General features: G+C 47.5%; 1 protein-coding gene across 1 annotated transcript in view; it reads left to right on the forward strand.

The window, feature by feature from the left end:
* The window catches only part of GRAP (GRB2 related adaptor protein), a 159,092-nt gene that overhangs the window by 89,770 nt on the left and 55,732 nt on the right, over nt 1–13,590 (forward strand). The gene's annotated exons all lie outside the window — the stretch shown is intronic.

Raw genomic sequence — 13,590 nt, forward strand, 5'->3', positions numbered from 1 at the left:
GGTCAAAATGACGTAACAACATAACAGTATTGTCTGCGAGCCTGAACGAGCGAATTGCTCCGTCACGCGCCATCTAGTGGCACGTAAAACACTTGAATTCCCCCCAAAGAGATGAGGAGCAGCGTTGGCCTTTTATTATATAGAATGAGGTAGGGCGATTAACTATTTCACTGCAGCCTCTAATCTTACAGCGCAGAACATCTGCAGCCCTTGTCTAATACTGACAAATAGGTCAGTGTTTGAGTAGTGAGAAGGACACCAAACAGGCTCCAGATACCCCAGAATTATCCACGCCTTTATTATTGCACTGAATGATACGCATGCAATATCTGGAATACTTACATATGTTCATTATGTTCTGTGTCACCTATGCTGCAAGGTACCATGGGGGGTCATTCCGAGTTGTTCGGTTGTTATTTTTTTCTCGCAACGGAGCGATTAGTCGCTAATGCGCATGCGCAATGTCCGCAGTGCGACTGCGCCAAGTAAATTTGCTATGCAGTTAGGAATTTTACTCACGGCATTACGAGGCTTTTTCTTCGTTCTGGTGATCGTAATGTGATTGACAGGAAGTGGGTGTTTCTGGGCGGAAACTGGCCGTTTTATGGGTGTGCGCGAAAAAACGCTACCGTTTCTGGGAAAAACGCGGGAGTGGCTGGAGAAACGGAGGAGTGTCTGGGCGAACACTGGGTGTGTTTGTGACGTCAAACCAGGAACGACAAGCACTGAACTGATCGCAGTTGCCGAGTAAGTGTGGAGCTACTCAGAAACTGCTAAGAAGTGTCTATTCGCAATTTTGCTAACCTTTCGTTCGCAATTTTACTATGCTAAGATTCACTCCCAGTAGGCGGCGGCTTAGTGTGTGCAAAGCTGCTAAAAGCAGCTTGCGAGCGAACAACTCGGAATGAGGGCCCATGTTAGGGGAGGAGATTCTCTAACTGAGCAGACAGAAAGTGACTGACAGGCTTTGATACTTCCCCTGTAGAAATGCAATGTGGCAATAGGGTGATTCTTGCACACAGGCTGATACCGCAGTGTAACAACAATAGTGGAAGTAATTGCACTCCCAGCTTGATGCGATCCTGGTGAGACAGTAATGTATGTGTTACGAGCTTCAGTTCCCTGTAATGAATGGAGTGGGAGGTCATATTACTGTAACTTCACATCTTGTAACTCTTTAAAGCAGCACTACAATGTCAGCCATACCGTATATATGGCGATATGTGCGCAGCGATGCCCGGTGGCACATCGCATTGAATGGAATTCCCCCTATTGCTTCTGTTAATGTGTTATGAAAGGTGCTGACGCTGTGGACCCCTTGTGGTGCCAATGCCATATAAGTGAAGGATAACAACAAGAACTCAAGATAACTATGAATGCTCCTTAAAATGGTTGATGACAGAGAACAACAGCTTACATTACAGAACAAGTGTCACAAACAACTGTGTAAAGCTATGGGGACTATTATTTCTATCCACTGGTAACAGATACTTTCGTGATATTTGATCTACTGTTAGGTGGAAAGTCCTTTAGAAATGCCTACTGATTCTGATTCTGAGAAAGAACAATCATCCCCCCCTCCTCAGGTCACCTGGACCAAATTAATTCCCAATTTATATAAAGTCAATGGTGGTCATTCCGAGTTTTTCGCTCGCTGCCGATTTTCGCAGTGCAGCGATCAAGTGAACAAACGGCAAAAATGCGCATGTGCATGGTAGGCAGCGCGCATGCGCTAAGTACTTTCACACAAAACTTTGTAGATTTACACAAGCTCGAGCAACGTTTTTTCATCGCTCGAGTTATCGTAGTGTGATTGGCAGAAAGTGGGTGTTTCTGGGCGGAAACTGGCCGTTGTCAGAGAGTGTGCTAAAAAACGCAGGCGTGCCAGGTAAAAACGCAGGAGTGGCTGGAGAAACGGGGGAGTGGCTGGCCGAATGCTGGGTGTGTTTGTGACGTCAAACCAAGAACTGAACGGACCGAGCTGATCGCAATCTAGGAGTAGGTCTGGAGCTACTCAAAAACTGCAAGCAATTATTTAGTAGCAATTTTGCTAACCTTTCGCTCGCTATTCTGCTAAGCTAAGATACACTCCCAGAGGGCGGCGGCCTAGCGTTTGCAATGCTGCTAAAAGCAGCTAGCAAGCGAACAACTCGGAATGAGGGCCTATATTCCTAAAAGTAATATAGAGGATCCAGGGTTCGCCCATTGTAAAAATGCATGGCCATGTTACAGGTATATTTATTAAAGGCCTGTTGCTAATGTAAAGTGTTACCACTGGCAACAGAAGAATCGCCGTCGGTAAGATTCATCGTCAGAGGCCGATGCGATCATCCCTATTCGGAGCCTATTTAACAATAATCGTTGGCGTATGATGGACTGCCACCGACAAATGAAAACCAGGACACAAAAATGCTTCAAAATTAAATAGAGCTTTTTGTGTAATATATAGTGACCGCTGTGTCCTTTGTTGTTTGACTGAAGTCCCACGAGTGCCACTCCTTCTTTGTGGATATATATATATATATATATTTATTTCTCTTACGTCCTAGTGGATACTGGGGTCTTGTACTTTAGTACCATGGGGTATAGATCAGGTCCACTGGAGCCTGGCACTTTAAAACCTTTAGTGTGTGTATGTGTGTGCTGGCTCCTCCCCTCTATGCCCCTCCTACCAGACTCAGTTTAGAAAAATGTGCCCAGGAGCCGGGTGCATGTCTCGAGTTTCCTTTATTTTTTATTTTAGTTTATTATTTTAAGGTAGCTCTGGTTGGCAACCAGGCTACCTGCTTCGTGGGAGTTAGAGGGGGGACCGAACCAACCTCCTGAGGGTTAATGGTTCATAATCCCAGCTGACAGGACACTGAGCTCCTGAGGTAATGATCACACATCGTTAGTATGTGTGCCCACGCCAGCAGCTAGCCGCCACCCTCTAACAGATGCCGAAGTTACAAGGTACAGTGAGTGTTACACTGGGGTCCCCTGTTAGCGGTCCCCGGTGCAGTTTTGGCAGCAAGTCACACGGCGGTCACGGGCCCGGAGCTGCGGTGCCTGCCGCAGACAAACTGGCTCAGGGTTGTTGCCCCGCAGTTCTCACTGTCTCAAGGCTTTGTGTGGACTGTACTATACATTTTCTGATGTTTGTTATAATGTGGCCAGTATATTCTATGATAGAGACCTCACACCATTGCAAGGGGCGAGGCTTCCCGGAGCGGGACCAGCGGCGGGAAGGCGCCATTTCCCTCCTGCTGTGGATCATCAAGGCTACATGCACGCTGCTCCTCCAGGACCCTCGCTGCTACAGATTATAAGACTGGTACCAGGGGGTCATGGACAGGGTGGAGCACGCCAGCGGTAGCGCCGCTGCACTACTATTAGGTCATACACATATTCCAACACATTGTGCTGCTGTGTTCTGTGTGCTGGTGTCCGCTTCTCAGTGTCACTCCAGGGGCTCTCTAGGGTCTGTGTGGAGGTGTTGGTAAATGGGCTGCGCTGTGTAACAGTTTTGTAAGATGTCTGTTGACATGGTTATGTGTGCTGCTTGTAACTCTACTCCGTCTTCAGCGGGGTCACTCATGTGTGAGCAATGTTCCTTATCTCCACAGGGATCCAGCTCACAGGCACCTGACTGGCTAGATAGCTTTACAAGCATGATTCAAAATGTAAATTCAGAATTAGCTGCTGCTGAAAGAGAGAGACAGATGTTAAAGCATTCTATTGATTGTGTGGCTAAAGCAGCAGATACCAAGAAGGCTTCTCAGCCCCTTCTAGTGGTTTCACATAAACGCTCACTGCCACAGGTGCTCCAGTCTGATTCTGATCAGCCTGATGTGGATGATGATGATGATATGGATGAGGACAGCTCTCTGTCCCCTGGGGTGGAGGCCCTCATTTAAGCTGTAAGAGAGATTCTTCACATACTGGATCAGGAGGCAGAATCGGATAAGGTGTTGTATTTTAATATTAGACCTAAGACCTCAGCCACTTTTCCTGTGTCAAAGGAATTGAACTCCCTGGCAGGGAGGCATGGGTAAACCCTGACAAGAAGTTTAAAATTCCTCAGAGGTTTCTATCTACTTTTACCCTCCCTGCTGAGGACAGGAAGGTATGGGAAAACCCCCCGTCAGTTGATACGTCTGTCTCCAGATTGTCTAAGAAATTGGTACTGCCGGTGCCAGGGGCTATATCCCTGAAAGAGCCAGCTGATCGTAAAATTGAGACCACGCGCAAGGCAATTTATACGGCAGAAGCCGCAGCACAACCCCCCTCAATTGCTTGTGGGTGGATTTCCAGGGCAATGGTCAAGTGGTCTGATACTGTTATTGATGGTTTAGACTCTCTACCCCGGGATGAGGTAATTACTCTGCTACAACACACACAGGATGCTGCAAATTTTATGAGTGAGGCTATTAAGGAATTGTGTAATATAAATGGCAGCACTACTGCTATGGCAGTGTCGGCATGCAGAGCTCTGTGGTTATGTCAATAGTCAGCGGGCGCTTATTCCAAAAAGGGTGTAGAAAATCTTCCCTTTACAGTTGATGCCTTGTTTGGGGATGAATTGAATAAATGGATCTCCCAGGCAATGGTGGGTAGGTCTATCTATCTGCTGTCGGCCGAGCCACCTGCTCAACGTTCTTACACAGGTTCCTCCTTGCAGTCCTTTTGTGTGGAAAGGTTCAGAAGCAGGGGCCGAGGGGTCTCCACTACTTCCAGAGGATCTCGTAAACCTGCAACTGCCGTCTCTCCGGACCAGGCCACCGGATCACCTGCCGCTAAGCCTTCCGTGTGACGGTTGGCCCCAGCAGCAAGGTAACTTTCACGTGGGTGCTCACCTTCAACACTTTGCCTATGTGTGGGCAGAGTCCTGCCGGGATCCTTGGGTGAGGGATTTCATTTCCCAGGGATACCGGCTGGAATTTCAAGCACTTCCTCCTCAAAGATTTTTCAACTCGGGTTTACCAGTTTTACCCGATGCAAAAGTTACCTTGCAAGAAGCAATTCAAAAACTTTTGCGGACAGGGGTGGTAGTTCCAGTACCTCCTCCTTTTCACAAAAGGGGGTTTTACTCCAGTGTTCTTGTTGTTCCAAAAACGGAAGGTTTGGTGCGGCCCATCTTAAACCTGAAGTCTCTAAATCCGTATCTGCGGGTGTTCAAATTCAAGAAGGAATCCCTGCAGACAGTTGTGTCTGGTCTGGAGGAGGGGGAATTCTTAGTATCCCTGGATGTCAAGAATGCTTACCTACACATTCCCATGTGGCCCCCTCATCAGGCTTACCTCAGGTTCGCCATCTTGGACGACCACTTCCAGTTTCATGCCTTGCCCTTTGGCCTTTCCACAGCTCCGAGGGTTTTCACCAAAGTCATGGCGGAGATGATGCTGCAACTGCTCAGGATGGGAGTCAACATAGTCCCCTACGTGGACGATCTCCTGATAAAGGCTATGTCCAGGGAACGTCTACTGCACAGCATCGATCTGACGACTCGCCTGCTTACAGATCATGGGTGGATTCTAAACTTCCAGAATCTCACCTGGAACCGACCCAACATCTCCAATTCCTGGGAATGATACTGAATACAGTATCTCAAAAGGTATTTCTCCCATTGGACAAGGTCTTGGCCATCCAGGCTTTGGCTTGCTCGGTGCTCCATCCTCACAAGGTGTCCATACATCTTTGCATACGTTTGCTGGGCAAGATGGTTGCTGCTTACGAGGCAATCCCATACAGCAAATTTCATGCCCGGCCTTTTCAGCTGGATCTGCTGGACAAATGGTCGGGGTCCCACCTTCACATGCATCAGGAAGTGACCTTATCTCCGAAAGCCCGGATTTCTCTATTATGGTGGCTACAAGTTCCTCACCTGGTAGAAGGCAGGAATTTCAATATCCACTCATGGATTGTACTGACACCGGATGCCAGCCTCCGGGGTTGGGGGCTGTGGCCCAAGGGGCCCAGTTTCAGGGGATATGGTCGGTTCAGGAATCTACCGATAAACGTACTGGAACTCAGGGCAATTTACAATGCCCTTTGGCAAGCTTCCCATCTCCTGACGGATCGAGCGATCCAGGTTTAATCGGACAACGCCACGGCAGTGGCGTACATAAACCGACAAGGGGGAACAAGAAGTAGAGCAGCGATGCGAGAAGTGTCAAAAATCCTCCTCTGGGCAGAGGCCAACATAAGGGCCATCTCAGTCATATTCATTCCAGGAGTGGACAACTGGGATGCGGACTTCCTCAGCAGACATGACCTCCATCCGGGGGAATGGGGTCTACATCCCCAGGTGTTTCAACAATTAATTCACCGGCGGGGCTGTCCGCAGATAGACCTGATAGCTTCTCGTCTCAACAAAAAGCTTTGCCGTTACTGTTCCGGAACGAGGGATCCGCAGGCTGTGGCAGTGGACGTGCTGATGATGCCTTTGCCAAACCAGTTTGTGTACCTGTTCCCTCCTCTACCTCTGATCCCAAGAGTTCTGAAAAGACTAAACAGGGAAAGCGTTCTAGCAATTCTAATTTCCCCGGATTGGCCTCGACGGCCGTGGTACTCGGAACTCCCAGCCATGGCTCTGGAGGATTCCTGGCCTCTGCCGCTCTAAAACGATCTTCTTCAGCAAGGTCCGTTCGTCTATCCAGAATTACAGCGGCTATGTTTGACAGCTTGGAAGTTGAGAGGGAGATTCTAGCAAGAAAAGATCTTCCCTCCCGGGTTATTTCCACCATGATCCAAGCCAGGAAGATGGTGACGTCAAAACATTATCATCGTATCTGGAAAAAGTATCTTTTCTGGTGTGAAAGTGGAAAGGTGTCTCCAACGGAATTTAGAATCGGTCGTTTTCTACTTTTCCTGCAAGCGGGAGTGGATATAGGCCTACGGTTAGGCTCCATCAAGGTTCAGATTTCTGCGCACTCTATTTTCCTCCAGAAACAACTTGCCATGTTGCCTGAAGTTCAAACGTTCCTGAAGGGAGTTCTTCATTTGCAACCACCCTTTGTACCTCCCATGGCTCGGTGGGACCTCAATGTGATTCTGTTCTTTCTCCCACCGGACTGGTTTGAACCCTTACATAGGGTGGAGTTAAAATTTCTCACTTGGAAGACTGTGATGTTATTAGCATTGGCGTCTGCCAGACGTGTGTCTGAATTGGGGGCCTTATCCTGTAAGAGCCCTTATTTGATATTTCATGAAGACAGAGCGGAACTTAGGACCCGTCCTCAGTTTTGCCTAAAGTGGTGTCAGTTTTTCATGTGAATCAACCTATTGTGGTTCCAGTGTTGTCTGATGCTTCTGTTGGTCCTGAGTCCTTGGATGTGGTCAGGGCTCTGAGGATTTATGTCAAACGGACGGCCCGTCATAGGAAATCTGGCTTGCTGCTTGTCCTTTATGATGCCTCCAAGATTGGACGGCCGACTTCTAAGCAATCTATTGCTCGCTGGCTCAGGTTAACCATTCACCAGACCTATACTTCGTTGGCTCTGCCCTTGCTGACGTCTATGCAGGCCCACTCGACGAGGTCAGTGGGCTCTTCCTGGGCGGCTGCCCAGGGTGTATCGGCTCTTCAGTTGTGCCGGGCTGCTACTTGGACTGGTTCGAACACGTTTGTTAAATTCTGTAGTTTCGACACCTTGGTCAAGGATGACCTTCAGTTTGGTCGGGCGGTTTTACAGGGGTCTTAGCACTCTCCCACCCGTTTGGGAGCTTTGGGACTTCCCCATGGTACTAAAGTACAAGACCCCAGTATCCACTAGGACAGAGGTTCTCAAACTCGGTCCTCGGGGGCCCACACAGTGCATGTTTTGCAGGTCTCCTCACAGAATCGCAAGTGAAATAATTAGCTCCACCTGTGGACCTTTTAAAATGTATCAGTGAGTAATTAATACACCTGTGCACCTGCCGGGTTACCTGCAAAACATGCACTGTGTGGGCTCCTGAGGACCGAGTTTGAGAACCTCTGCACTAGGATGTAAGAAAAAATAGGAATTTGATACCTACCGGTAATTCCTTTTCTCCTAGTCCGTAGTGGATACTGGGCGCCCGCCTCAGTGCCTCGTTCCTGCTTACCTGTGTAAGTATTTGGTTGGACCGGTGTTGCAGTCTCATTATGTTGTTGGGATAGCTGTGCTATCCTGGTTAGGTTGGTGTTGCTATCCTCTGTTCTATTTAGCGCCCTCCTTTCATTTATGGTTGTGTGTTGGCTTGTTGCCTCACCGCTGTTGTATTGCTCTTCTCTCATGTTATGTCCGTCTCCTCGGGTACAGTTTTCCTAGACTGAATCTGGTAGGAGGGGCATAGAGGGGAGGAGCCAGCACACACATACACACACTAAAAGTTTTAGAGTGCCAGGCTCCAGTGGACCCGATCTGTACCCCATGGTACTAAAGTACAAGACCCCAGTATCCACTATGGACTAGGAGAAAAGGAGTTACCGGTAGATATTAAATTCCTATTTTTTTACATATTTGATTTTTTTTTTGTAAGAATCTTTTTGAATCTTTTTTTAATTATTATTTTATTATTAGTGGAACGGGAAGTCCATATGAAGGTACTCAGTTCTGTGGCACTTGCCCATTAGCCATGTTTGTACAGATCCTCAGGGACTGTGCCCAGCAAAGCGGTAAATTAGCCCCCATCAACATTGCCAAGTTCAATCCCCTTCCCCAGTGATATATGGGGGTAATTCCGAGTTGATCGCAGCAGGAATTTTTTTAGCAGTTGGGCAAAACCATGTGCAGTGCAGGGGAGGCAGATTTAACATGTGCAGAGAGAGTTAGATTTGGGTGTGGTGTGTTCAATCTGCAATCTAAATTGCAGTGTAAAAATAAAGCAGCCAGTATTTACCCTGCACAGAAACAAAATAACCCACCCAAATCTAACTCTCTCTGCACATGTTATATTTGCCTCCCCTGCAGTGCACATGGTTTTGCCCAACTGCTAAAAAATTTCCTGCTGCGATCAACTCGGAATGAGGGCCTATGCTAATAAATTGTGGTTATGTTTTTTACGTTGTTTTTTTTTCAGAGAAAGCTGGTACACAGGATTGTGTGTTCTTAACGCCTGGTAAACATGCTGCAATGCTGACAGTCCAAAAATGAATGTAAGCAAATCGAACTTTGTCACTTACAGTGCTGCCTGCAGCGTTCACATGCCGAGCACTCAGTAAGACAGAGAGGCGTGCTTGCATTCAGTACATACTGTAGTACACTATGCTGCAGGGGGCAGTGAGTTAGGAAAAGTAAGTAAGTTAGTAAGCATTAGTAAAAGTTAGTAAGTAATTACTGAAAGCGCCGATGCCCAATGTTTTCCCATAGAAAGGGAAGAAGTCAGCGCCGAATCAGCGATTGCTTTCCTAGAGAGGACGTGAGAATGACATCACAGGCAGCTCCCTAATAAGGGATTGTTTCAGCTGTGGATTTGTTTATAATTTCTGGTTTTTATTTAACAACAAACATTTAGAAAAAAAATTCATTTATTTGACCGAGTGTTTTTTTTTTTTAATAGTAAAAACGACCTTTACATTTTAGATTAATTAATTAGTGCCAGGAGTAAATGGTTTAGGTTTAACTTGATACAATTATTAACCCAGTACTTAATAATTGGGGGAACCAAACTGCATGGGGGTTGGCTTATTGGTGCCTATTTTTTATTTAATTTTAATAAATTGTAAACACAATATGGAAGAAGAGGGGCGGGGGTGGGTTGGGCAGAACAGAATTCCATCTGCACCCTTGTACACACGGTACGGTTTGACCATCTCCGATTGGGATCAGTACTAAATCCTGCTGGACGGGATCCCGGCGGTCGAAATACCGACGCTGGAATCTTGCCAACACAATCCCGACAGGGGTGGCGAGCGGAATGCAGCCCCTTGCGGACTCGCTTCGCTCGCCACGCTGCGGGCACGGTGCCTCGCTACGCTCGGTACACTTATATTCTCCCTCCATGGGTGTCGTGGACACCCACGGAGGGAGAATATGTCAGGATTGTGGCAGTCGGGATTCAGGCGTCGGAATCCCGGCGGGATGTTGACCGCATCCCCTCCGATTTTGACTATGCGATTTCCCTTGAACTCCCCCAGAGCCCAGAAGCACCGGTTTTGACTATCTGTACCTTCGATTTTGTCTATGTACAATTTTGACCAGAGCCGGATTAACGGCAGGGCGGAAGGGGCGGTCGTCCCGGGGCCCCCACACAAGTGGGGCCCCCACACACTGTCCTCACAACTGCAAAAAAAACATCGGAGTAGGAGTACAGCATTTACCTGTCTCCTCTCCGTCCTGCTCGGCAGCTGAGACGTTCCATTACAGCTGCGGCCGCCGAGGAGCTTCACTCACTGCAGTGTCAAGTCTCGCGAGATTTTACATTTTCTCGCGAGACTTCACACTGCTGTGAGTGAAGCTCTTCGGCGGCCGCAGCAGTAAAGGAACAGCTCAGCTGCCGAGGAGGACGGAGAGGAGACGGGTAAATGGTGTACTCCTACTCCAATGTTTTTTGCAGTTGTTAGGACAGTGTGTGGGGGCCCCACAAATTTGTTGCTCAGGGGCCCCCACAGACCTTAATCCGGCCCTGAATTTGACTAAGTGCCAATTTTGATCAAACAATAATGAGCGCTTGAAAAAAATTAAAAGCTATGTGGCACCTGTAAAAAAAGATTTTGTTAGCATATGTTTACAGCTCTTTTTAAGAGCTTTGTTTGCGGTATGGCACAGTCCATGAGAGATCTAACTTTCCCTACCTCACTCTCAGTCCACGGGATTCCTCAGCCTGATGATGTAAATAGCTGTCCGTGGCTTTTTTGTTCTTCTCCTCCACCGCTGCGTCCAGCGGAGAGGCGGAGTGTGGCGGGGTTTGGCGGGTGACGTCACTCGGCGGCGTCCGATCTCTCCGGCGGCAGAATGTCCTTGTAATACCGCTATCCACCAACGCGTTTCGTGCTGTTTCTAGCACTTTATCAAGGTTAAGTGCCAATTTTGACTATACTTTGTACTAGATTGCACACAAGACAGTCAAGATTGACTTGCCTGCACAGTCTATCTAGCCTTGCGATACCGACCACACGGGAAAGCGCATCGGTATCGCATCAGTATCGCAAGCTGCCTAACACCTTGAGATGGGCACTGACTTTCCTTGCGACTTTGACTATATAGTCAAAATCGCAAGGATAAATCTCACCGTGTGTACACGCCATAACATTCAAGGAGTCCTTACAGGCCAGGAATCATTATTAACTGCGTTTGATCATTTCTATGTATTTTATTTATTTGTAGATTTATTTATTGCCAGATTTTTGTTAGATTTGATCATTTCCTATTCAAGACTTTTAATTCTGCGGCTCTGGACGACTTTTATAGCCCGATGCGTTAATGTCACCTGGTAGTCGCAGTTTTTTGTTTGTAAGGGGTCTATTTACTAAGCCTACCAATCAGCTCCTAGCTGTCATTTTTCAAACACAGCCTGTAACATGGCAGTTAGACGCTGTTTGGTTGGTACTTTATATCCATCCAGTGCTTAGTAAATAGACTCCTTAGCTCCCTACATAAGACAAAACCTAACAAAGGGTCTCACGTTGCTAGAGACACAAAGGCGATGAGGGCCTCCACCGGCCAACGAGCCAGCAGTTGACCACCTAGGCCTCAAACCATGAGTGTGGTTTCTAAAGGGAGGAATACTCCTGGCGTACAACACCGGCGCCACTAACGGTGTCTCTATAACCTGACAGTTCCCGATTTACAGGTTTCTGCTCTGAAAGTAAATGGTCGGTACTCCCACCAAAGCTTTGATCACGGATGCTTGGGATTAGCTCCCTCATGCTGTCACTTAGCTCTGCATTCTGTTTTACATCCTATAAAATATTTACAGTAAGGTGTCATGAGTGAATGAATGAGCTCACGGCTTATACATGCTTTTAAGCTTTAAATGAAGGAAAAAACCTAGAGGGATTGACACCAAACCTTCACGTACCTTCTGGTGTATTTAAGATCTATAACTCCCCCACCCGGCCGCTAAACAGACAGATTCAGCAGGTTAAACAAACGTGGGACCTATTGGGTGGATCAATTAATACTCTGAGCAAACGTGAGTCATTGGCACCAACCAACGCAACTCCTCCTGGAACAGTCTGTTTGTATAACACTGTAACCTGAAGTCTCATTCACATCACATCCCCGCATGGAGGATTTATTCCTGGCTATCAAAACTTCCTTCTTTCCCAATGTAACCCTCTCACTCCAACTTCATTGATAATGAAGTCAAGTGAGTCAGAGTCCGGAACCCAGTACATTGTTTTAATAGGAGAGATGTATCAAAGCTCCGAGAGAGATAATGTGGAGAGAGATTAAGGGCTCTATTTACTAAGCCTTGGACGGAGATAAAGTACCAGCCAATCAGCTTCTAACTGTCATGTCACAGGCTGTGTTTGTAAAATGGCAGTTAGGAGATGATTGGCTGGTACTTTATCTCCGTGCAATTTATCTCCATCCAAGATTTAGGAGGGTATGTACTAAGCAGTGATAAAAGTGGAGAAGTTGCCAGTGGCAACCAATCAGCATTGACGTAACATTTATAATTTGCATACTATAAAAGTATACAGAGCAGTTGATTGGTTGCCATGGGCAACTTCTCCACTGGCTCACTTCTCCACTTTTATCACTGTTTAGTACATGTCCCCCTTATACCACTTTCACATCGCACAAATAACCCGGTATCGACCCGGCATATTGCCAGGTTGACGCGGGTCAGTGTGCGGTGTGAAAGCGCCATGGCGGAATTCCCAGGTCGCCTGACCCGGTAATTCAACCTGGGAATAAAGCAGTGTTATACCGGGTCAGTGGCTGCATAAACGGATACCTGGGTCGAGGCGATCCGGGGCCTGTTTACTAGATAGGGAGAGGCGGCGCGGAGATTAGCTCATCTCTCAGCGCCGCCCCCGCTGCCGGCTCCGCCTCCCTGCCGATATGGCAACCGACCCAGCATATTGCCGGGTCTGGAAGCCAGCGAAAGGGGTAGCAGAGTCTCCAATGCTGGATCCCACCTGGGAAGGACCCGTTTCCAATTCCCGGGTGGGATCCAGCATTGGAGATCTGAAAGGGGTAATAGTAAATAGACCCCAAAGTACCAATCAATCAGTTCCTGTCATTTTACAAACACAGCCTGTAACATGTCAGTTAGGAGCTGATTGGCTGTTACTTTATATCTCCCCAATTTATCGCTCCCCAAGGTCTGATGCTGTGGCAACACCTTTGGTATCTAATAGGTGGATTAGTTTTTATAGTATTCGTCTAAAATAGCAACTAAACGTTAAATGGCTGCCTCAACATTTGTGTACGTGACAGGTACACGTGAAAACAGCAATGGTGCACAGAATACAATGTTAGTAAATAAGCTCTACAGTAGAATATGAACCCAGTTCCATAGCATCTGATTCCCTCACCCCCTCCACCCCCTGCCTCATCCCACCTCTGTGTATGAAGCAGGTAGGGTGCAGGCTTAAGCAACATCCAGACAAAGTGCTGCTGCTGAGGATTACTCACTGGGAAGTGTTTGCCTTAGGCTGGCACAGGCTGGGAAGTCAGTTCCACACATTCACCCATT

Source organism: Pseudophryne corroboree, chromosome 7 (assembly GCF_028390025.1).
Source record: "Pseudophryne corroboree isolate aPseCor3 chromosome 7, aPseCor3.hap2, whole genome shotgun sequence".
Lineage (NCBI taxonomy): Eukaryota > Metazoa > Chordata > Amphibia > Anura > Myobatrachidae > Pseudophryne > Pseudophryne corroboree.